General features: G+C 36.2%; 1 protein-coding gene across 1 annotated transcript in view; it reads right to left on the reverse strand.

The window, feature by feature from the left end:
- Positions 1–23,517, reverse strand: part of LOC145673420 (peroxisomal leader peptide-processing protease) — a 645,832-nt gene that overhangs the window by 491,256 nt on the left and 131,059 nt on the right. The gene's annotated exons all lie outside the window — the stretch shown is intronic.

Here is a 23,517-nt window from a genome sequence, read left to right on the forward strand (position 1 = left end):
AGGCTCATTAGTAATGGGATTAATAGAAATACGTTTCAGAGGTCATGGGTTTATGAAACTGAACGATGATTATTGCATACAGTGACCATACAAGCAAGGTTATCCAATGTTTCGCATATTGTGTAATTAATTTCTATTATTAAATTTTGTTATATAACAAAATAATATTCCTCTTATTATTACAGTGGGCACTCAGAAGTAAAAATGTGCAACACTTTCTCCAGCTTTCATCCACAAAAGATAAACAAAGTTACTTATAATATTGACATGCAGATCGCCTTACATCAGAGTTGAGAAATTTGAACCACTTTCAACATGGCCGCTATTCTATTATTACTGTATAAAAAAGAATTACATTTCTCGAAGAACGAAAAAAAAAAGTCTAATAAAGTACGTCACCTTGGTTAAGATTTCTCTTTACCACTTTCTAAGCGTTCTCGACAAACAAACAAATAAATTTGCCCTCATTAAAAGCAAGAACAAGACGGTTCACTGCCCGGGAGCGTATATGAGTCATGACGTCATAATAGAGTTCCTCGGAGCATTCTGCCAATCACGAGATGATTTGAGACAAACCCCCAACGAAGCAACCAACACAGCATTTGAAGAAACAGCGAGTCGGCCGGATCTTCTCGCTTTTGTAGCTTCGTGCATTTGAGAGGCTCTCCAGCAGGGTTGCCAACACCTAATTCTTTAAAAACTGCAGTTAATCCCCCCTCCGGTCTACTTCTGTCCTACATCTACATATATACGTATCTTTGACACCACAGTTGCATTTCTCCCACAACAACAACGAAGCATTTACCAACTCAACAGTCTATTGATAATATGAGTATTCGGAACCGAAGCTACCTCAAATTACACAAAAATCGAATTAAGTTTAGTGTAAAGGTTCGACTATCGCCGATAGATGGTTGCACGTTTTTCGTATCCTTTTAATCTATTCTGTAAACAGCGACAATATTTAAAATAATTCCATTAAATTCAAGAGTTAATATTCAGATTTTACCCAAAAACAAATTGAATCATTAACCAAAGGATATAATTCGTGCATCTTAAATAATTTTGTTTCATTCATTGTAGAGTACGCTTAATCTTACTCTTCAGAAACACGTTCCCAACAATGAAATTCTCAACCAAGAAGAAAAACTAAACCTGCTCGCATTATTCTCTGATTAGTTTTTTATTTCTTTTTTGGCAAAGTTTAAATATTATCACTCTGTACAAAATATATTGGAAATAAAAGGAAAAAGTGCTGCCATCTATTAGCAATGGAAAGAAAGGGAAAATGTGTTGCCACCAATTAGCAACGGTAAGAAAGGGAAAACGTGCTGTCATCTATTAGCGTCGGAAAGAAATGGAAAAACATACTACCATCTATTAGCAACAGTCAAGTCTTAACACTCACCTTAAACGGAAAAGAAAGCAAAATGTTTGATTTCACAATTTGTATAAATACGATATAATGTAAACTTTTAATTTTAAAACAACTTATTATTCTAAAACGCCAACGCGTTAACCATAGTTTCTCGTGAGAGTAGCCAAGTCAAGCAGTGTTGGTTCTGGTCTGAGGAAAGACGGCTGACCATTCCTGACGGCTGACCACATACCAAAAATGGGAATTTTCCTTCAGTCTAAACCCAGGGGATTGTGCTGCGCTCTCTTGAAATCCTACCAGTGACTACATGACGAAACTATTATTCTCCTACAAACAGTTCTGCAACTATGATGCACTGATCACCTAATTATATGAAGATTAAGTTTCCAGAACTTTTGTAAAGTTCTGGAAACATATAGGTGCTGACCGCAGCATTCACCTGGTGGAAAAACTGGTGAAAACTGAAAAACTCATTCGGAATGGCCGGGTTCTGGATTCAAATCAAGAATTTCCTGTTTTTGTAAAATAAGAACGCTAGTCACTAACCTACCACCATTAGTTTGTCAGAGTTCTAATGAAGTTAAGCAAGCAGTGATATCTTCTGTTGAAGACTAAAACTACGAGAATGATTCAAAAAGTAAGTTTCTCATAGCTCTCATGTACAGAGTTAATTGCACATGCAGATATACACAATAGTATGGCACTTGTACACTTTTACTTTTCAACGTAATTACCACTGTCCAGCCATTTGTTCCAACGGTACACTAAGGTATAGATCCAAGCATAGAAGAAATATGCGATCAGTTCCTGAAGACACGGCATGACGGCTTGCTAAACTTCCGTATCGGTTGTGAATATCCTACCACCCAATAGTCCGGATATCATTTCAGGTAGCGAACGTAATTTCCATGTTTGAACGACCATTTCGTTGGTAACCTTTTAAATCTATCAGGCCAATACCGAACTCAGTGGACCAAATCCGAAAGTATTTCCGTTATAATAATACTACACCGTACAATTGAACACAATGGTACTGCATTTCTGCACTAGGGACTTTAGACGCAAGACTCTGATCACAATTACACTAACGTTATGCACTTCTCTGTTTGACCATGTTTCCATAAGCATAGCCATCTTCCAAGAGGATCTAACAAAACATAAGCATCATCTAATGGCACAGGAACAAAACAATGGCTAGCTACTGCACCTTTTTGGGAATTTCCAACAAGAGAGGAATAGCTATGACAAACATGAGAGATGTTATGTTATTTCTTGAATCACTCTCGTATTTGCGTAATGATCATTCGCGAACAGGTTCTTAATTTGTGATTATATTGGGTCCTAAAAATCTGATGTTAGTGTAATCAGCGGAGTACAGTGATACGGTCGGAATTCACACAATACAGTATTGTGTTGTTGTCAGAGGTCAGCATGTATAACAAACTAAAAGAAAAATAGAGTCGATAAAGGGGACAAACATTTGATTAGGACAGTTGATCTAAACGAAGAGGAAAAGCTGAAGAAAAAATCAGCCAAGTTAGACAGAAAACCGCTTATACTGGCAACACTGCTCATCCTATTCAACAGTGGAGAAGAGAAAGAGCAAAGAGCATGATAGAACAGACTTACGTGATCCACGACGTAGTAGCATACACATCACTGAACGATAATTATACAACATCAACATGACATACAAAGAAAAAAATAAATATGAGGATACCACGCTGTCTGGCAATGCGTTCATGGATACCTCCCACATGGCCAACTTCTGGTGACGCTTGATCTATTCTTTGTGCCCGTTCCTTCTATCTTAACAAACTAACTTATTCATTCCCTGATGACAGAAACGCAGTAAACGAACAGACCATGATATGAAACAGGAAATGCAAGAAACATGTATGGTTGATTTTGGCAGCAGCGAGAGAATAGGATTGCTCAATATGGAGTATGTTATATGCCACTTCTTGATTCTTTCCTCAACATATTCACCACATACTATACAGCGGTAATTTTTAATCTATGAGTTGTGTCTCCTTCTGGTAGGTCCTGGCAGTGTTTCGTTGGGCTTTGAATTCCTCTGTCGAAAGCGGTAAAATGCTCAAAACAGAAAAAAAAAGAGAGAGGAAGTATGTGTTATATGTTAGCTTGTCACATAGTAAATGTGTATAGCGTAATTCATTTTATAGTAATGCAACATAACTGAGATCGCTGTCCAGATATTATTCTATCAAAAATCAACAGAAATTAGAACAGAGTAGTCTTAAGAAGTACTCATATTCAAACCTTACAAAGCAAAAAAGTAAATATTTTAATAAAAATTAAAAATCAAAACACGACAAAATTGTCGAAGAAAAAACGTTACATATTAGATAGGAAATTTTGAATAAAACATGAAATTTGACATTGGATTTTATTACACTTTTTTTTTTTTTTACATCTATACAAAATAAAGGCAGTCTAAAGGAAGTTCCATGAAAATTCTTTTTATCGCTTAAGAAAGATAACGGTTCCAATTGCCGAAAAATGTAGAACTATATTAGATGTTTCGATGTTAAGATACGCAGTGAGGTGTGTCTATTTGTTTAGTTCCATATTGTGTACTTATCAGAAAATGAAATGAAATCTTTCAGTTTTACGTCCCACGATTATGCCGGTTAGGCTAAAGGAGACTGTGATGATGAGTAATGAATGAAATGGTGGAATGAAGAAAGTGGGAGGAAACCCATGCACACGGTGTTTGTCCACCACAAAGTTCGCTTGGCGGGGGCTGGGATCGAACCCAGGACCCCAAGCACCAGAGATGAACGCTCTAGCACTGAGCCACCGCCGCCCCAAATGTACTTATCAGAGGCGCATCCAAGAAGGGGTCCACTCTTTCCCCAAATTCAGTAACTTAACTAACATTTATACATTTTCTTAACATAACTATACTTGATTAACAGAGAAATTATTAGCGTAGCCTAAAGATTTGATTTTACGCCTCATCTGTAATCTTTCTTCTCTTATAAAAATACGGTAATCTTGTTCTATCATCTTTTTCTGAAAATATAGGTGGCAGTGATTAATAACTGCTTATCGTATTTTCGGATGCGGAATCGGATACTACATAGACGTATTGGACCCCCCCCCCCAAAAAAATGTTTGGATCCTTCCCCGAAAAAAAATATTTCTGGTACCTATCTCCAATCGATCATTTCTTCGGTTAATTTTGCAACGGATATTTTTAGCAAAACATTGTTTTTGAAAACTGTCAAACTCCTTTAAATAGTATATTTAGAGTATGTAGGGAAAAATGCATAGTTTCGGAGCTAGGACTATTCAAATGCGTGTAAAATAAATACATCATAGCACGCGTTATTTCGAACACGAAGAACCATGATACTATCGGTTCATCACACTTCCGACTTCCTGCCAACGCATTACATGTTCACTGTTGTTTATGCTTACTTTTCGCCTATTTTGGAGCCACCTTTAAATACGTAAAGCTGGACCGAGCTTCAATAGTTATTTAAAATCATTACAAGGGTCTTGAATAAAGCTTTCTCACGAGTAAATGGTAAGCATTGTCTTTGGTTAGGGAGCTTTGGGTGTGATTCCTACCGGGAATACACGTAGTTCAAAACTCGTATTAAAGCGAAGGTTCATGTTTCATCTCAGTGATGAAAACGACGTTGGTAGTCCCATATAAATTTTCCCTAAATGGACTTGGTGATGGAGAAACACCGTGTACGTGGGTTTTCTCGAGGTTCTCCTGTTTCCTCCCGCTTTCTTCATTCCACCATTTCATTTCTCATCATCACCATCTCCTTTAGCCTAACCGGTATAAGAGTGGGACGTAACACAAAGATTTAATACTATTTTTTCGGTTCAAATTTACATTTCTAGAGCCTTGGTATTATGCAACCCAAAATTCGCTTGTATTGTTCACGGCTGCATATATAGTAGGGGTAAACTGTTTGGAATCCAATGTTAAACCTCTAACTTAATGTCCCAAATCAAGGCGACACTGAGGCCATACGTTAAGGTATAACCAAACAAAACACACACAAGCACTTAGTAAGAAAATCGTGCATTAGTGTCTTTGAACGCCGGTATGTGGGGTTCCTGGTTCGATTTCCAGCCAAGTAAGTATGTGGACAACATCGTGTCCGTGGGTTTTCTCGGGGTACTCCCGTTTCGTCCCACATTCCCATTCCACCAATTATTCCATCATCATTTACTTGACTTGATCATCCGTCTATCGTCTAAAGCCTAAAGGGCATAATCGTGGTACGTTAAACTCAAATATTTCATTCCATTTTCATTTGTTCTGAATTTTTGACTCTACAAGTGGATTTTTTTTTTTTTTTTTTAGACTTGAAAACAATTTTTACCAGTAACGATTAATAATTATACAATTCTATGGTTAAACATATTAGCAATAAAAGAATCACAAAATTACGGAAGTGCTGAGGTTTTTTTAAGTTTTATATTACAAATGGCGGCTTGAGATACCAACATATCTAAAAAAATCAAAGAAAAAAGTGATATCATCTACTGTTAAACATTAAAAAATATATTCAAATTATAAAACAAAAGGACATTAAAAATATACCACATCTCTCGCCGTAAAATACAAAAATAATAATAGAAACAACTTACAAAAGTAATAACAATATTAGTGTAAATGGTGCTACAGATTGCAGTCTGCACCAATTTAAAAATGAATTTCCTTAACCATATCATGTTTTCGGTGGAAGTGAAATTTACTATAGTTTATAATTACCTTTAAATGACTTACGTGGTACGGCTTGCAGGAGTTTTGGTAATGATTTACATATAGAGGTACAGGAATAGAACATATTCGCAGATCGTTGGCAAATAGTTGGCGAATAGTCTATATTTGGTCACTATTCTGTGAATGTTTTTTATATTAAATCTTAACATTAACATATCTTCATTGATAACATAAATTTCACTCTCAAAACCTCAGAATATCGTTTTTTTTTTAATTGGATGCAAAATAGTAAATTGATGCTGTTTATTTATGAGTTATTTGTATACCCTCTCATTCATTCACTGACAGACAAAAATAGTTATTCATGTTTATTTTCTTTCCGTAAATACTTTCGTTTTTAAAAATAGAACTATTAATATGCTGAAAGTTGACGGTAATGATCGTAGTTACAGATTTCTTTGACCTCAACTATGGCAAAAAGACAGTTATTTAATTTTAGAATGTTCAACTGAACTGCATTCAAATTAAACACAAGAACAATATACAATTAGCAAATCTTTGAGAGTGAGAAATAACGTCACATAGTATTAAAAATGCGTAAAACTACATTACGTGGAGGCAAGCTAATGAAAACAAAGTGTTACGTCAAAACAATGTACATACGAAAATTTATTTGCATACAGCTTCAAGTATAACGCCATCAAATCGAAATACCGTAACGTCAAACTTCGTTCTTGAAAGAGACTAATTTTTATTTAGAAATTGAGTATTCAAAGTTAGGAATTTGTCAGGTTCACAATTTGATCTGGTTCTAGTTTCTCACTAAAAAAGGACATCGATATGACCATAAACCTGTATGCTGAAGACAAATGTGTCCCTTAACTTTATGTTTAGCGGTCAGTGTCTGCTTGGTGATATTTTCTTGTATTGAAGACGAAGTGTATTGTTCACGTCATATACTATTTATATCATGGTAATCAATTTATTCGCTTAGCTCATCATTACGCTCTATAAGCGAATAAAAATGTATCTCCAGAAACATCGAACTCAGAAGCAACATAGGCAAACTCAATCGTATCATTGATCATGCTGACCACTCGGGACATCTTCCTACGTAGAAAAGTGTTGGAAAACAGTGAAAGTATGTACCGTTTATAACAAAGGTGTCGGAATTATACCTATAAAAATATTCACAGAATTCTAACTTGCAGAAGATACACAATAATCATTTTCCATGAATAAATTCAGCATTACAATGTAAGTACTTTTAAATTGTAATACATTTTTAAACTGTATATATTATACTACGTTTTTACGTTAAATTTATTGCACAGTGTATACCTACTACACATGAAAATCAATTTATCGAAACTATCAAAAAATTTATTATTAAATCAAGGATGCTCTTTCTCTCTCTCTATGCAATTACGGTATTTCTAATTTATAGAACAGACCGGAAGAGGCATATTTCGAGCGGAAACTGGAGTTCTAATTTTTAAAAAATCAGACTCGGATTTTAAATAAGAAATTTCAATTTTATTTCCATAATAGCTCTAATGACCTTAATAATAACGAAAAGTGTTCTACATGCCAGTTCTAATAAAGCTATCTTTTCTTCATACTTTCAGCGTTGTTTCAAAAGTAGGGGAGATACATGCTTCAAATGAAATGATTCTCTTTTTCACGAGCAATTCGATTTTGAATTAAGTTACAATACTTCATTTTTTTATATAGAAATAAAGATTTGGATCAATGTCGGAAAATTACAATTTACACACAGTATGTGATTTTTAGTTTTCATAATGGTTACAACTGTTAACAAATTAATTTCTCTTAATTTTGAAGGGGTGAATGAATTGTGTTTTATGCGTGAAGTAATTTTTTATTATAGTAATATATATTTTCAATCAAGGACAATAGAGACATTTTAGAATAAAAATATCTTAAACAAAACTGCCTTATTATCTTGCGTTGAGATTGATTCTGAATCATAAAGTACTACATTCATTAAAAAAATAAATAAAATATACTTCTGATTTGTTTTGGAATTTGGAATGCTACTATTGGATTGAAGTAAAGCGACTGCGGAAAATGAATTTCTGGAGGTAACATCTTATTCCAAATGAAGAGGAGAGGGAACTTGTGACTATAAAAGGAACTTTCTGAACCACATTTATAAGTTGCTAAAAATTTGAAAAATACATTTTTGAAACGCCGTAAATAGGAAAGTAAAGGATGACTCAGCTGAGGTGGGTCGGAGATTACACAGAAACCAGCCTTTGTATGCTCAAATGTGTTGGATAGCTACGGTTGTGTTCGCAAACATACATATTTATTTAGAACTTGTACTGATTTCAGTATAATTTCTCGAATTGTTTGAGCTGAGTACCACAGTTTGTAAATTAGAGTGTTTCAAAATTATTTCTCGAACTTTAGGCAGTTTATTTTTATGAAAGGAACCTTTCTGACCATGTTTTACAAGAAATGAGTACAACTATGGAAACACTAATTGAAATAAATTTATTACGATTAACCTTTATACCTCTAAATTTCGGTAATCAAAACTGTACGCTTAAAATGGCCGATTCCTTTCGAAGTTATCTTTTCTTTTCTTAATTAAATTATTAATTTATTAATTTATTTATTGGAAAAGAGCGTGTGCAAGACAATTACAAACATGTATGCTATATATAACAGCAACATATGTAGGGAAAATATGGGAAGTTATCAAAAAGATAATTTTGAAAAAAGATAATTATCAAAAATCAAAAGTTTATGTAGATTATTAGTCAAGATTACCCCTACGAATTTGATTTATATCAACATAATTTCAAAATATTTTCTATTAATCTCCTATGTCCTCTCCTATCATTTCGTATTGTTAAGGATTGTGATAATCCTAAAAAATTTCCATTCAAAAGTCACCCTGAGGTGATCTGCTAATGCTAAGAACCAAACATCGTATTCAAGTTAATTTTGTATTTTTCTGCTGTAATCACTTAAGTATACAGCACTATTATCAATTCTTTAAGAACATTAAGGAAAACTGAATACCAAACAGCTTTTTAAAAATAAGATGACATGCGTCATTCAGTTTATTTATATCCAAATTTTTAACAATGTCACGCATCTTTTGACGTCATTTGCACAATTCTCACCTCAAGTTTTCCAGGTTCTCTGCGACGAGAAAGCATTTGCCATTGTTTATTTACGTCAACAATGAATGAAATTACACATATTAACTGCAATCTTTGTTATATACACATTATATTCAAAGAGTCTCAGCATCCGCTTTCACCTCTAGAAAATTATATTTTGATTATTATTATTTACAAATTAGTTTCTGTTGCGGAAAAAAGCAGTAATATATTCCATGACGCATTTCCTTCTCACCGTGGTTATCGCATAAAGAAATCATTCCTGTTAATTTAGGATCTGGTAATACCAAAAATTTAAGTCAAGAAAATATGTTTATCTTGAATCTCCAACAAACGTGTTTGTCTGCATATATTTACACATGTTTTTAAAATTAATTTTTACATCAATGACATTCTTTTGGTGACAAGAAAAGGCAATAACCGTGACACGGAATTTAATTCCTTACATCAATGTCAAAAGGGTAAAGACATGATGGTTTTCCGTCGATTAATTTCAACCTACGAGTTTATCTTGGAACCAGAAATATTCATGTATCATTCTAAACATTCCAGAAGTAAATCTAAGTATAACGAAGTTTCGGCACTTCCTACAAACTCAAAAGTGTGGTTTCTTACGGAGAAAAATTTCATTTTCCTCTCTGTATAGGGTGAAATATCTAACTACATGATAAGTACTTGATTATAAGATGCCAGTGTATCTTGTGTAGGTGCAGTGCCATGCTGTGGATGGGGTGTGTGGGGTGGCAAGCGGGGCAAGGGCTCCGAGCGCCGAAGTAGGGGGAGCAAAATTCGGGAGGAAAAAGTAATAAAATGAAAGGAAAAAGTACCAAAAAGTGCTCAAAATCAATGAAAAGCAGGTTTTATTTTTTTAAGATTTTCTACTCATTCATATATACGGGGGCGCCGTTGTATACTCTCGACTATTAATTGGTGTATGTAGTTCAGGAGTGCCAACAAGGAGGATGTCATGACACCAAATTCAGTACCCCAACAGATCTCTTTGATGCCCCGGCTGGTTCCCTCAATCAGCGAATTATTTTGAAAATGTAACAGTTGAAGCATGATTTCCTTTCCGGAAGTCATAACAACGCGCACCCTTCAACAGATTTATATACGTATATCCCTGTATAATGATACCTTGGCTGGTTATGCGGAAATTCTTTCCTCGGTACTCTTGCTGCAGCAATGCTTATTTTCTTATGGAGTCCATGAAGGGTAACAGCATTAAAACACGACAAGTCAGTCTATTTGATCTTCCGACATTAACAAAGACATTACGTATAAAACTTTTATAATTGTCCTAATGATACATATATTGATCATCAGTTTCGCTGCTGCTTAGTGACTATGTTCCTATTCTGTTTTCAAGGGTCAATCCTAAGCTGGAGTATATTGCGTATTGTACAATGGGAACTGTCTTAACCGTTTTAATATGTAAACGATTTTTATTTTTCAATATTGCTTGCATTTTAACAACGGAGGTGGGATCAAATTAATCTAAAACTTATATATATATATATATATATATATATATATATATATATATATATATATATAATCACATACACGAAATAAAAACACGATAACCTAAGTATTGTATATATTGTCGCCATCCATTCATCCATTGCACATAATTTCATGAATGTACTCCTTTGTTTTCTAACAAGACTTTAATTGTCTAAACCTGCTCTGAGTAGCCTCAGAGCAAAAGATTAATACCATCGTCGCAACTAACTCATACACCCTTGTGTTCCATTATCTGCACTTCATTTCATCATATACTCTATATTACATACCATGCTCAGGTTACCTCCTTGTGTATGCCTAACCAGATACATATATCAATAAATAAATACAGTAAATTCTGATACTCATCACCCAATGGTACTACCAATAAATGAATGCTCATGGCCCCAGAGAAGGTGTTACCTTCTACGGCCCGCCCATCTTCGGATGGAAATGAAATTGCACACAAAAAAGACCTTTAAACAGCGGGTGCAGAGAATCTTCATCCGGAAACCCCGGTGTGATACACCGCCGATTGTTTTGGATCTGATGTCATTCAGGTTTCAGGGATGTGAGTAAATTGGACATTTAGGATAATTAGCATCTAAAATTTGTATAAAAAAGTAGAACTTTCACGACAGTAAAATGTGTAATCAAGGCTCCATCAAGAGAGGAATTCAGATATTCGTTATGGTTTACCGTGAGATGAGACCACACAAGAATTTTTTGATACGAGATAGAACCCTTCCAACAGAAACATACACTTTTCAAGACGAGACATCACTTTCACGACACCTTGAAATAAGACAGCTTCAACTTTTGGTTTATAGGCAACACTAATCCTCGTGATCAGGATAATAAATGGTAGTTTGGATTCCATCTTAAACTGTAGGTCTATGTTTCACATACTCTTAGTGCTGAAAAAGTACGATTAATTCCAATGGGACCTCTTTAATACGTATTACCAGTGTATCACAAGCATCCGCTTTGCAAGTTCCTACTTCATCTTTCTCAGAATCTGAGAACATAATTCATCTGAAGTATGTAACAGAAAGAAAAACGCTACATCGGCAGTTCAAGTTATTACTTATCCACATCTTTCGCACTTTCTCAAAGCAGCGATTCCACTAGAACCACATGAGTCCTTGCTTTCCACGCACGTTTGTTTTGTCTATCAGCAACGGCGTATTTACTAACAAAACCGAAAGAGGGCCCTGAAGGTTCATTGGCAATCATTTTCAGGAGTGAGATAACACGAAGTACTCACTGACCTCTCGTGTGTTGTAGTTTGTGGAAAAATTCAGATTTAATTTGATCCAAAGATAATGTTCTTTATAAAGTATGGTAGTGGGATAGGAGGTAACCGCAACCGCTTTAGCAACGTAAGCGCAACAGGATGGCGTTAGAATGAGGCGAGATGAGGCAACTGGAATTTTTACTTTTGAACTGTAGAAAATGTATTTGACTTCATTGACATGTTTAGCATTACGTCATTACTACTAAGTCTCTTGCCGCAAATGGAAATGCTTCCACGCACTACGGCTAGTGTTGCCAACCGTCCGATTTTACTGTCCGTTGTCCGATCCATTAGTCAGACCGAGAGTCTTTTTCTTGGTTCCTTTATTTTCAACAATTATAATGTATGTTTCTTGCTAAATTAATTTTGTAATTAAGTCGGTAAACTTTTATAATTGTCCTAATGATACATATATTGATACATATATATATCATATATATATACAGTATGTCACATTCATATTCGTACACACCTAAATTCAAAAGAAAATCACTATATATGAAACATACTGATAGTAATATTGACAGCAGATTGCTGGAGGGGTGAGGTAGGATCATGATAGACATACTCAGTGCAGAAAGGGGTCAAAACAAGCACACCATAGAAAGGCAGAAAAGAAAACATGTGAGAAGTCCCGAATTTACGCCACATTGTTATTCGTACATTTGTACACAGGTTTACATTTCATAGGCTAAAAAGGAAAGAAAACAGCAGTAGAACATGAGCATAGCTAGTGTGACGTACACAAAAAGGACATATCAACTGCTGGTGTTAAGCGTGGTGTACAGACGTAGATAAACCTTTCCAAAATGGGGAAGAGTAAAGAGCTCGGAGAGAAAGTCAAAGAGACAATCATAAAGCTAGCATTAAGGGGGTGGTCGTTAAGAAAAATAAGACAATTAATACGTAAAACACACATTACAGTTCAATATATAGTAAATAAATTTAAGTATAGTGGTTCAGTGAAAAACAAATCAAGAAATTCGAAGAAGAAGAAGTTAAGTGAGAAGGACGAGAGAGTGATTGTGAGACGGGTGAAAGCAAATCCGCTACTAAGTGCTCCAAAAGTCCAAAATGTAATAGAATGTGCTACAGGTAAGAAAGTAAGCACTGAGACGATTCGTTGAGTGCTACACAAATACGGCTACCATGGTCGAATACCTCGAAGAGGCCATTCATAAGTCGTAAGAACCGTATGTTACGACTTCAGTTTGCAAAAGAACATGTTAACGAGAGCCAGGAATTTTGGAGCAATGTATTATGATCAGATGAGACAAATTAAGCTCTTTGGGTTTGATGGGGCCAGCAGGATGTGGTGAAAACCCAATTCGGACAACAATGTTGTAAATACGATACCCACCGTAAAACATGGAGGTGGTTCTATTATGCTTTGGGGTGCATGTCGGCAAAAGAGGTTGGTAAAATTCAGTTTATTGATGGTACAATGGACAAGGTTATGTACCTCGATATTTTTCGGAACAATGTTAAGCAAAGTGCAGAAAAATTGGGCATGCTACCAACTTATATGTTCCAACATGATCACGATCCCAAACATACGGCAAGTATAAATAGGGATTGGTTAGTTTGGAATGTACCCAAACAATTGCACACCTCTCTCCAATCCACTAACCTTAACCCTATTGAACATTGATGGGCTTATCTGAAACCTAGGGTTCATAGCAAAAAAGTTTCGTCAAAAGAAGACTTAAAACGGGTGGTGACGGAAGAATGAGTCAAGATCACTTCTGCCACATGTACTACTCTTGTCAATTCTATGCAGCGGCGATGTATGGCAGTTATTAAAGCCAAAGGCTATGCCACAAAGTATTGGTTACTTTGTTCTTTCATATAATTCTTTCTTACATGGAATGTTTACACTTAACTGTACGAATAACAATGTGGCAAAATATTGCACATCTTAATTTAGTTACGCACTTATTTTATATTATATTGATTTGTACATTGTTTATTCCTATCTTTAATAACAAACAAGTATTTCAGAAGTATTTATGTTCAAGCAGAAATACATTTTCTTCATTTGTTTATGCGTACCGCTCTATTTTCTTTACGATCACCATGTGTACGAATATGAATGTGACATACTGTATATAATCACATACACGAAATAAAAACACGATAACCTAAGTATTGTATATATTGTCGCCATCCATTCATCCATTGCACATAATTTCATGAATGTACTCCTTTGTTTTCTAACAAGACTTTAATTGTCTAAACCTGGATAGTGGGATAGGAGTACTTGATATAAATATATTACAGTATCCAAAGATAAGACCTATGTACTATAGCCGGGTCATCCAATAACTAATATCGTATTTTTGCACGGTGAGGAAAAGAACGATACCTTACCTGGAAAATAGTCTCCATCGGACTCCACAAACTGACACTTGTTAACCAGTTATCGAATTCCCCGCTGAAAGAAGTCATCGGTTTGGGGAAAGAAGTGGATCACTGTTCCTCATACGACATCCTCATCTTGCAGTGTTTTCCCCAAAAAAGTGGTTTTACAGGCTGCGAAAAAGACAGTAGTCTGTTATTGCAAGATCTGGCGAGAACGCAGGGTGGGGGTTTTCTCCCAACCACATTACCCGATCTTAGCACAAGTCTGTCTTGCCGGGTGTGGACAGAGCCATCATCGTGGATGGCCACCGCCTTACAACGACGTTTCACCAACAATGCATTCCAAAGGCGTTCAAGCTGCAGACAGTAGTCATTTGTATTGGTTGTCTGGTTACATGGCAAGAGCTCAAAATGGATTATCCCATGGATATACCACCAAACACTCAACATCATTTCGCAGAGGTGGAGATTCTACTCTGGCACAATTCCTGCGCTTCCTTTACGTATCCACTGACGTTTGCATGCAATATTAAGTAAAGGACTTACTTTTTATCTTCTGTCACCATTCTGACACCATTCACTCATCTCCTTATTGGTGAATAGGGAACTGAAGATATACATTAGCTGCTGCTTCTGTTAAGGTATTAACGCCTTGAGTATCCATTTACTGAGTTTCGACACGTACCAAAGGTTCTCCATATCAAGACGAACGGTTAAATGGATGACATGGAGTTCACTAACAGTTCTTCAACAATTTACATTGGACTTGCCTGCTGCTCGCATGGTATCGTTGTCTCGATCTCCCTTCTCGTGGTTCATCGGTGAGACTGGTACCGGTATCCCCAGACCGAAACTTCTGGAATCACTTCTGGAACTCCAGCACATCCATAGTATAGCATGGCATGCCGTATATGGTCCTCAAACACTACCATGATCAAACACAAGTCATAATTCTAAAACATGGAGTAGACTGCTCTCCTACTACACACTGATGCACAATAAAGCCCTATATGACATGTGCCGTCTACTACACCATTCACCAGTCAGATAGCGTTATTGCAGCGATCATCAAAAGAAATGACATTATTTATAGGATGAGCTGATATATCTACACCCTAGCCGCGCTCATCTACCACTTCCTGAGAAATTATCAGAATCAAGTAGTGCGAAATGTAGCCCATACTATGATGGGTGACTACTGTGGGGAAAAGCAGATGATGTTGGTAATGTGGCGTTCACCCAGCGTCATGAGGAGAGTTGAGGATTACCTGACAGGAAGATACTAGGAACTCCAGGCAAGAAAATCAGAAAGAATGTCGAGAGGTTGGCGATGTGCTGATCACACATCCTTAATTTAAAATAATTGTTTGGTCGACTTGAGTCCTTCGGGGCTTCATGTGAGGGAATTATTATTATTATTATTATTATTATTATTATTATTATTATTATTATTATCACGATCTATTATTAGAAGTCTTGGGTACTTACACCATCGTTAATTTTGAACCCATTATTGATTTATATGGGAATTATTCCCTCCCTCCTTTCTTTGAAACGTACTGGAATTTTCGTGGTTTGATGTTACAAGTTTCTTCAATGTTAGAGGTTTCTTCAAACCTAGTTACATGTTCCTTACTTTCTCAAAATGAATTTTCATTATACAGTGAACTATCTCTTAACTACCCCCTCTTTAATCACCCATCTTCCACGAAAAAAAAACATTTTCTTACCAGCCGCCGCTCCACAATACCAGAATACAGTACTGTATTTCATTCAGTATTGTAGGCTTAATAATATGTTTTCAGTGTTATGTTTTTCTTTAATCAATACACATACACCATAAATAATGGTGATTTCTGTAATATTTTAGAGTATTTTACCCAATAGTAAAAATATTTCCCTCAACTAATGTCACTGGAGCAGCTTATGGTTGAAACTTCCAATTTTGGTCAGTTAAACTTATTAAATTATAATAATGTAAGCCTTTTTAATCACTATAGAGACGCTTTACATTTTAGGAGCTATGGAATTGTGATTTTGTTTTAACCGAATTTTCGTTATACGACCAGGACCCAGTCCCGTGCTGGCTGGTTAAAAGGAAATCTACTGTATTTAGATTTAATATTACTTAAATTAAATTTGATTATGAAATATTAAAGTTATATACAGTACAACAGAATTTAACTTTCACAACATAAGAGATGTTTAAATATAGAATATCCGAGAAGTCCCTGTATCTAGCTCCGAGACAAAGTGTCCGTGGGGAAGAGGCACGGAACGTACAGTAATACAAGAACATAATCTTCATTCATAAATTCACACATTCGCTCCTCCCTTTCCACTCCCGCCCCCGCGTGCTTGAACATTACCCACTTACAACATAATACTTACTATACTGTAAAATTTATGAGACTGATTTCATAACCATTTACTTGTTATCTGTTAGCGCGATTCAGTTATTTTACTTAACTCTATGTATCACATTCTCTAAACATAAACCTTCGATGCCAATAGTATTTTTGATTTACTCCAAATCGTTTCATTTGTTTCCAAACAGACAATAAAAAAATGCAATTATATATATAGGATGTTAATGAACCATATAGAAACTGTAAGAAGTGTATCCTCACATCAAAATAAGAGAAAAAGGTCGTATGGACCTATGGCGAAAAGTGCATAGCTAGGGCTGTGCAAAATCGCAAAAAAAAAAAAAAAAAAAAGCTAAATTTCAATAGACCCTATTTCGAATTTTACTGTGGATAGTGATTTTTATCAGCGTAAAGAAAGCCACACACACACACAATCCAAAAGTGCATATTTCATCAATTGTCAATAGGTGTAGAGGGTATTCCATACAGGGTGTAATTGTCAGATATGCTCTCAATAGAGTTTTCAGAAATACCCTGATTTCAAGAAGGGTCGAAAGTAGGCAGGATGTAAACCTTGACAAAAATGGACATCCAATGCTTTGGAGGGAAGGCGGAAGTGTTAGGAACCGGCTGCTCCATGATTTTTTGTGTTTGGAACAACGTGTGATGATATGTATTTCGCCACGGAATATCTCACGATTTCTTCACTTCTAAGCGTGAAAGTAAACATAGCACCATGCGTTTTCCTGAGTACGAGAAACCGTCGTGCTGACGATCCTTAACACTTCCGACATCGCGTCAAAGGATTCCGTGTTCACTGCTATCAAGACTTATCGTTTGCCTACTTTGAACTAATCATAAATTCAGAGCGAATCCCAAAATTCGGTTGATGGCATATCTGGGAATTTCACCCTGCAGGGAATACTCTGTACACCCATTGAACATTTATGAAACATGCATTCTTGGAACGCGAATGCGTGACTTCCTTTACGTTGATAAGGATCACCATCCACTGTTTCCCGAATTCGAAATAGGGCTTTTTGAAATTTGGCTTTTCCGCGATTTTGGACAGCCCTAGCTCTGAAACTATGTACTTTTCGCCATAGGTCCGTATGAACTTTTTCTCTTATTTTGATGTAAGGAATCACCTCTTGTGTAGTTCGTTAACACCCTGTATGTATTGGGAGGATGTGGGTGGATTTTTGTGAGAATGATTCTAGCTGTACCCGATGCATTGTGTTCTGAACTCAGTCGTTTCGTAGCCTCTCATACTCAGTTCGAATCTCGACGTACACCTGTTGTGTTACCTTTTGTTGGCTTAAAAGTGTTAAAACCATGTGCTTCTGTCCCTCGGTCAATTGTGATGTCTCCAACGAGTTTCCTTTGCACAACAGTATCTGAACTGATAAACCGTGTTTAATAGTGCATGACCACATTAACACGGTTTACATACCAAAGCATTTAGTGAACGAATATTTGTGAACGAATTATATGATAACGATATGAAACAACGTGTTGTATTCTGCCGTATCTTGTTCCCACACTTTCCAAATGCTGTGTCTCGCTCACAAGTGTTATTTTCAGATGAATGTGCGATATACCGCAGTTCATACAGGAAAAATGTGGTCTTCTGGTCTAAGAAAATCCCTCGTTATGTGTAAAAATTAGAACAAAATCCACCTCATGTTATGATATGGGCCGGGATTATATCACGATACTTGTTCAGACCTTTTTTATTTTATTTTACTTTTTTTGACGATGTGCAAATAGACATTATTATTTACACATTGGTTGGCTGGGTGCACTAGAGGTTATTTGAGACGATGACCTACAGCTTAGGGTGCAATCCAATCTACAAGAGCTCCCGCTGGAAATTGAACCCGACTCTCTAGCGTTACTTACACATGCTGCAAATGTGGCTAATACCTCAACTGCAAAAGTAGGAAATCATAGATCATGCATGGATACAGCAGGACGGGGTTCCAACTCATCTTGCTCTTCAGGTGCGTGATTTCCTTAATGAATATTTTCAAGCCCGCTGTATTGAGCGTGGCTCACCGACACCTCCATCTCCTTTGAAATGATGCCCACGAAGGCCGGGCCTTACAACACCAGACAATTTATTGTGCGGGATAATCAAGTCGTATGTCCTTCATCGCCAGTACCGGAGAGATGAAGAACTGCGCAAAAGTGAGGAGGAAGCCTTTCGAACTGTAACTTCTCAGATGATCCGCACATGACAACGATGGAGCACATACAGATGCACTGGATACGTAGTTCGTACACTGACACTGCTCTGTGTGATACTCAAATCAAGGGTTACAAGGACTTCTCGGATAGACTGTAGATCAGAGAAAGAAATCACTAAAGTAACACTTTAATTCATAGAAAACAAAAATACTTCTTGACATAAATTAATGGACTAATAACGAGGCCGGCACATGTATTTAACACCATTAGCCTAGACCAGGGGATGGCCAACCTTTTTAGGTTTAAGGTCTACTTTTCATTTGATAAATCACTGACAGTTTACTTATCTGTTCTCTAGCTCGCTTGAAGTTATCATAAAGTAATAACAATGGTCGATACAGACATTATGGCACAGATCATCATGGGTTACCTATATGATAGTCTGCCAGTTGACGCGTTCGTCACGCCTCATCTACATATTTTATCACGAAGAAGCGAACAATTAGCATTATAAATTTTTTAGGTTCCGTATTAAAGAACACAGTATACAGCCATTTTTAAAGTAAGTAACATTTCATTCAGAGGATAAGGAAAAGAGACCTATTGTGCATAAAGTACAACAGCACTCTCTTATATATAAACAAAAGCGGGCCTAATTGCTGAACCATGCGTAGTTTTTGAGATATAGCATGAAATATATCGAAACATTTAAATGTTTCCGGGCTACGACCATCGTCACGCGCGTGCTTTCTTCGCGTTTTTACCGTATCCTCACTTTTTTCTCCATGTAATATCAGTCATGATTTTTTTGCAATAGTTTATTCACATACAGAATTACTTTGTGGCTTAAGCAGCAATTTTTAGCACTTTGCCCTCCTGAGATATTACGCCCCAAACATGGCATCAAAATCACAAACTTCAACTTTTGGACCCCATTAATATATTGTGCCAGTAGTATCATAGGTGTGGATATTTCTAAAGACTCTTTACAAGCAATAGTATTCAGCACAAAATTTTTAAACCCTCACTTTATGCCATTCTAAAATACAACCTCTTTAAAAGTGTAATTTTCTGTACTTTTTCTAGTGATTTCATGTATTTGTTTGCAACCCTGCGTATTTATTTAGAAGTAAGAAAGTTTTATAATTTTTGGAGATGGTCGAGCAACCACCTCTGGACCACTTCGTATGGATTAACCTGACTTCAATTAAGATATTCCAGAATATTTGAAACGTAACAGAATTAGCAGAATGACATACACGTAAGTGCTACACATTTTTCATTAGTAAATTATTCATTTAAAAAATATATTTCTCAGAAACATGTGAGGGGAATTGTGTGCTTTTTGGAAGGGTTTAACACCTCACAGTTATGTTGTTTAGGCTAAAGGAGACATGATTAATGATAGTGAAATTAACTTTTCTTGCTCTCTCACCAGAAATCGAACCCGGGACCATATGCACCAAAGATTTACACGCTTGCCACTAGACCAACGGCAAAGGTATAATTGAAAATATTAAAAATTAGTCAGTGTCTATAATCTGACGCCTAGTGCTCTCAACCCGAGCTGACCCTATTCGAAAAACCCGAAGCTGGCACGATTGACCCGAGCTGACCCGACAACCGACCCGAGCTGACTCGAGTGACCTGACCTGACAACCTAACCCGTTTGAGAGAACTAGAATCTTACAAAGGTGCCACCACAAAAAAAAAATACCTTCTCTTCCTCCACATCCAAATTTCCAAGGTTAAAATTCAGGCAATCAACTTCCAAAGTCAAAATAAAATTTGAAGTCAGAAGACAACATGATTTTCTAGTAAGGAATGTATTTAGAACTTCTTTAAATAATTTTTGCTGTGTAATAAAATATAAACAAAAATTTCATCGCGTTAACATTCTGATTTTTTTTTTAAATTTAAAAACAGCGTTGGTGTCTGATAGAATCATAAGGAACTAATTGCACTGAAATATCATATTCTGTAGGGAATTACCTTTTAATTTTTTCTTGATTAATTTATCTAGAAGATATTTGCAAAGTTATATAAAATCGGCGAGTAATTAAGTGCCGAGAAAGTCAAATCACTACCGCAGTAGTAGTAGGTCTAGTAGTTGTTGTAATATAATAATAATAATAATAATAATAATAATAATAATAATAATAATAATAATAATAATATGAAGGTGATCAAGAAAGTTCTGTCTCTTCTTGTGGAGGTCTGTGTTCAATTGGCCCTCACACCGTGGGTTGAATGCGAATGGAGATAAGGCGAAGCTCAGTTGTTGGACGAGATGAGACGAGACAGAATTTTCGTGATGACCTACGAAGGGATACAGAGCTCTTTCAATAGAAACATATGTACTTTTCGAGACGAGACTACCTTCACAACACATTTCCGAGATGAAAATGCCCTAAACCTGGTCTCGTGAGCAACACTAGTGGGTATATCCAACATACTACCTGGTTGTAGCTGTTCAGTTACACCGTGAACGTGCGTAAGGACAGAGTGAACATGGGCTTGGTGAAATGAAATGAAATATTCAGTTTAAGGTCTCTCGATTCTGCACCGAGGCTAAGGGAGATGGTGATGATGAGAAATGAATGAAATGGTGGAATAAAGAAAGTGGGATGAAACAGGAGAACCCCGAGAAAACCCACTACACGGCGTTTCTCCATCACAAAGTCCACTTAGCCCAAGCTGGGATCGAGCCATGGACACCACGCACCAGAGGTGAACTCTCTACTACTGAGCCACCGCGACCCCGCTTGGGCTTCCATGTCCAATCTTTCTTTTGACCTTGCTTAAACAACTTCTAGTTTTGTTCTAAATCCAGACTTCATATTGGCGTAGATAATATTACAGTCGATTGGCAAAATCAATCTTCCACATTTAAAAATTAAAGTACACACAAGTACAGAAATAAGCACTTATCATAAAAACACCAGCTGCAAGTTTTCAAAATAGATTCATGGTTTCTACAAAATCAATTTAAAATTGCTATTTTTAATTAGGCAGCTAGTGAAAAACAGCAGCTTTCGACTCCAGCCGAGTTTAAGCTCAACCTAAACTCAGTTGAACAAAGTGATCTGACCCGACAACCCGAGCCGAGTGACCTGACCCGACAACCCAGCCCGAGCTGACCCGAGTGACCTGACCCGGCAACCCAGCCCGAGCTGACCCGAGTGACCCAACCCGACAACACGGCCCGAGCTAACCCGAGTGACCCGACCCGACCCGCTGGAGAGCACTACTGGCGCCAGCAATCAAGAGGTTCAAACCGAACAATATCCTAACAGATATCTATCTAACATAAGGCTACCATGTGACAGATTATAAAAAAAGAAAATATTTTCAATTTCACTAAAATATGTATATAATTCTAAAACATATTAATGGCACAGCGACAAAGAGCAGTCATTTCAGAATTTGCTTGTGTGGGGGGCAAAAAGTTCTCCACCCATACAGTATAAGCAGAGATCCACGTTTTTCAGTAGTATCGTATAATAATACACTATTGTATCTATCAGTGGTTCTCAACCCAATGCCTGTCACCACCCCATTTTATCACATCCTCTTGCCAGCGACCCCCTTATAATTTCTGGTTTGTTATAAGCTTGTGTGGGAATTTTAATATACCTATTGCAAAGATCTCAAGATATCCATCTATTTCTATAATAGTAGAATCCATTTCTTGTAAATAGTGGATACAGTAACTTTCCTAAAAGCGAATGGATTAAATCCAAATTTGCTCTATTCATTCATATTACAAATATTATATTGAATCCGATCCGTCATACTGTTTCAAAATGGAGTCTGTCTGAAAATTTTAAAACTTCATAACTCCCTTAATTTTGAGTCATATGATAAAAAAAAAAATGATCTGTAATTTTGATTTTTAAAAACTTGGACAGGAGTTAAAAAAATTATTGAGTATTTCAAATGACTTGAAAATGTGCGTCATGAAGATTGAACCGGACATCACTGCACTAGTGAAATCACACCATGCTCAGGTACCTGGTACCTTAGCTTTCAATTTTAACTGTATTTCAATACCCAGGTTTGTTGCATTTGTATTTATCTGTCATTTCAATATGCAGTTCTCATTCGTTTGATATCGTACCTCTTTCATTTAAATTGATTTTTAAAGAACTCTGCACCTGTTGAAAATGTTTAGTAGACCTATTTTTGTTGTTTTTAACAGTAGGTATAAAAATATGTCTATCAGAATAAAATTCAAAATAATATTTAAAAAACATTTTCTCGTAGTAGATTATATTTCTCTCTTCCGCTTATCTTCGCGACTGCATGAAACCCTCTCGCGATTTCAAGTTGAGAAAACCTGGTACATACTATACATATAAAGGTTGATAATTACCCTTTGTGCATTTAAAAATTACGCCACTGGCGCAAAAAAAGATTTGTACAAATGAACTATTAAATTTACCGATTACAAAATATTACCCATCTCATATATCACGAATATTGAAGTTGAAATAATTGTTTGTACCACCTAAAACATGACATTTTCCCATTTTCCTAAC

Source organism: Thermobia domestica, chromosome 16 (assembly GCF_964235325.1).
Source record: "Thermobia domestica chromosome 16, izTheDome1.hap1.1, whole genome shotgun sequence".
Taxonomy (NCBI): domain Eukaryota; kingdom Metazoa; phylum Arthropoda; class Insecta; order Zygentoma; family Lepismatidae; genus Thermobia; species Thermobia domestica.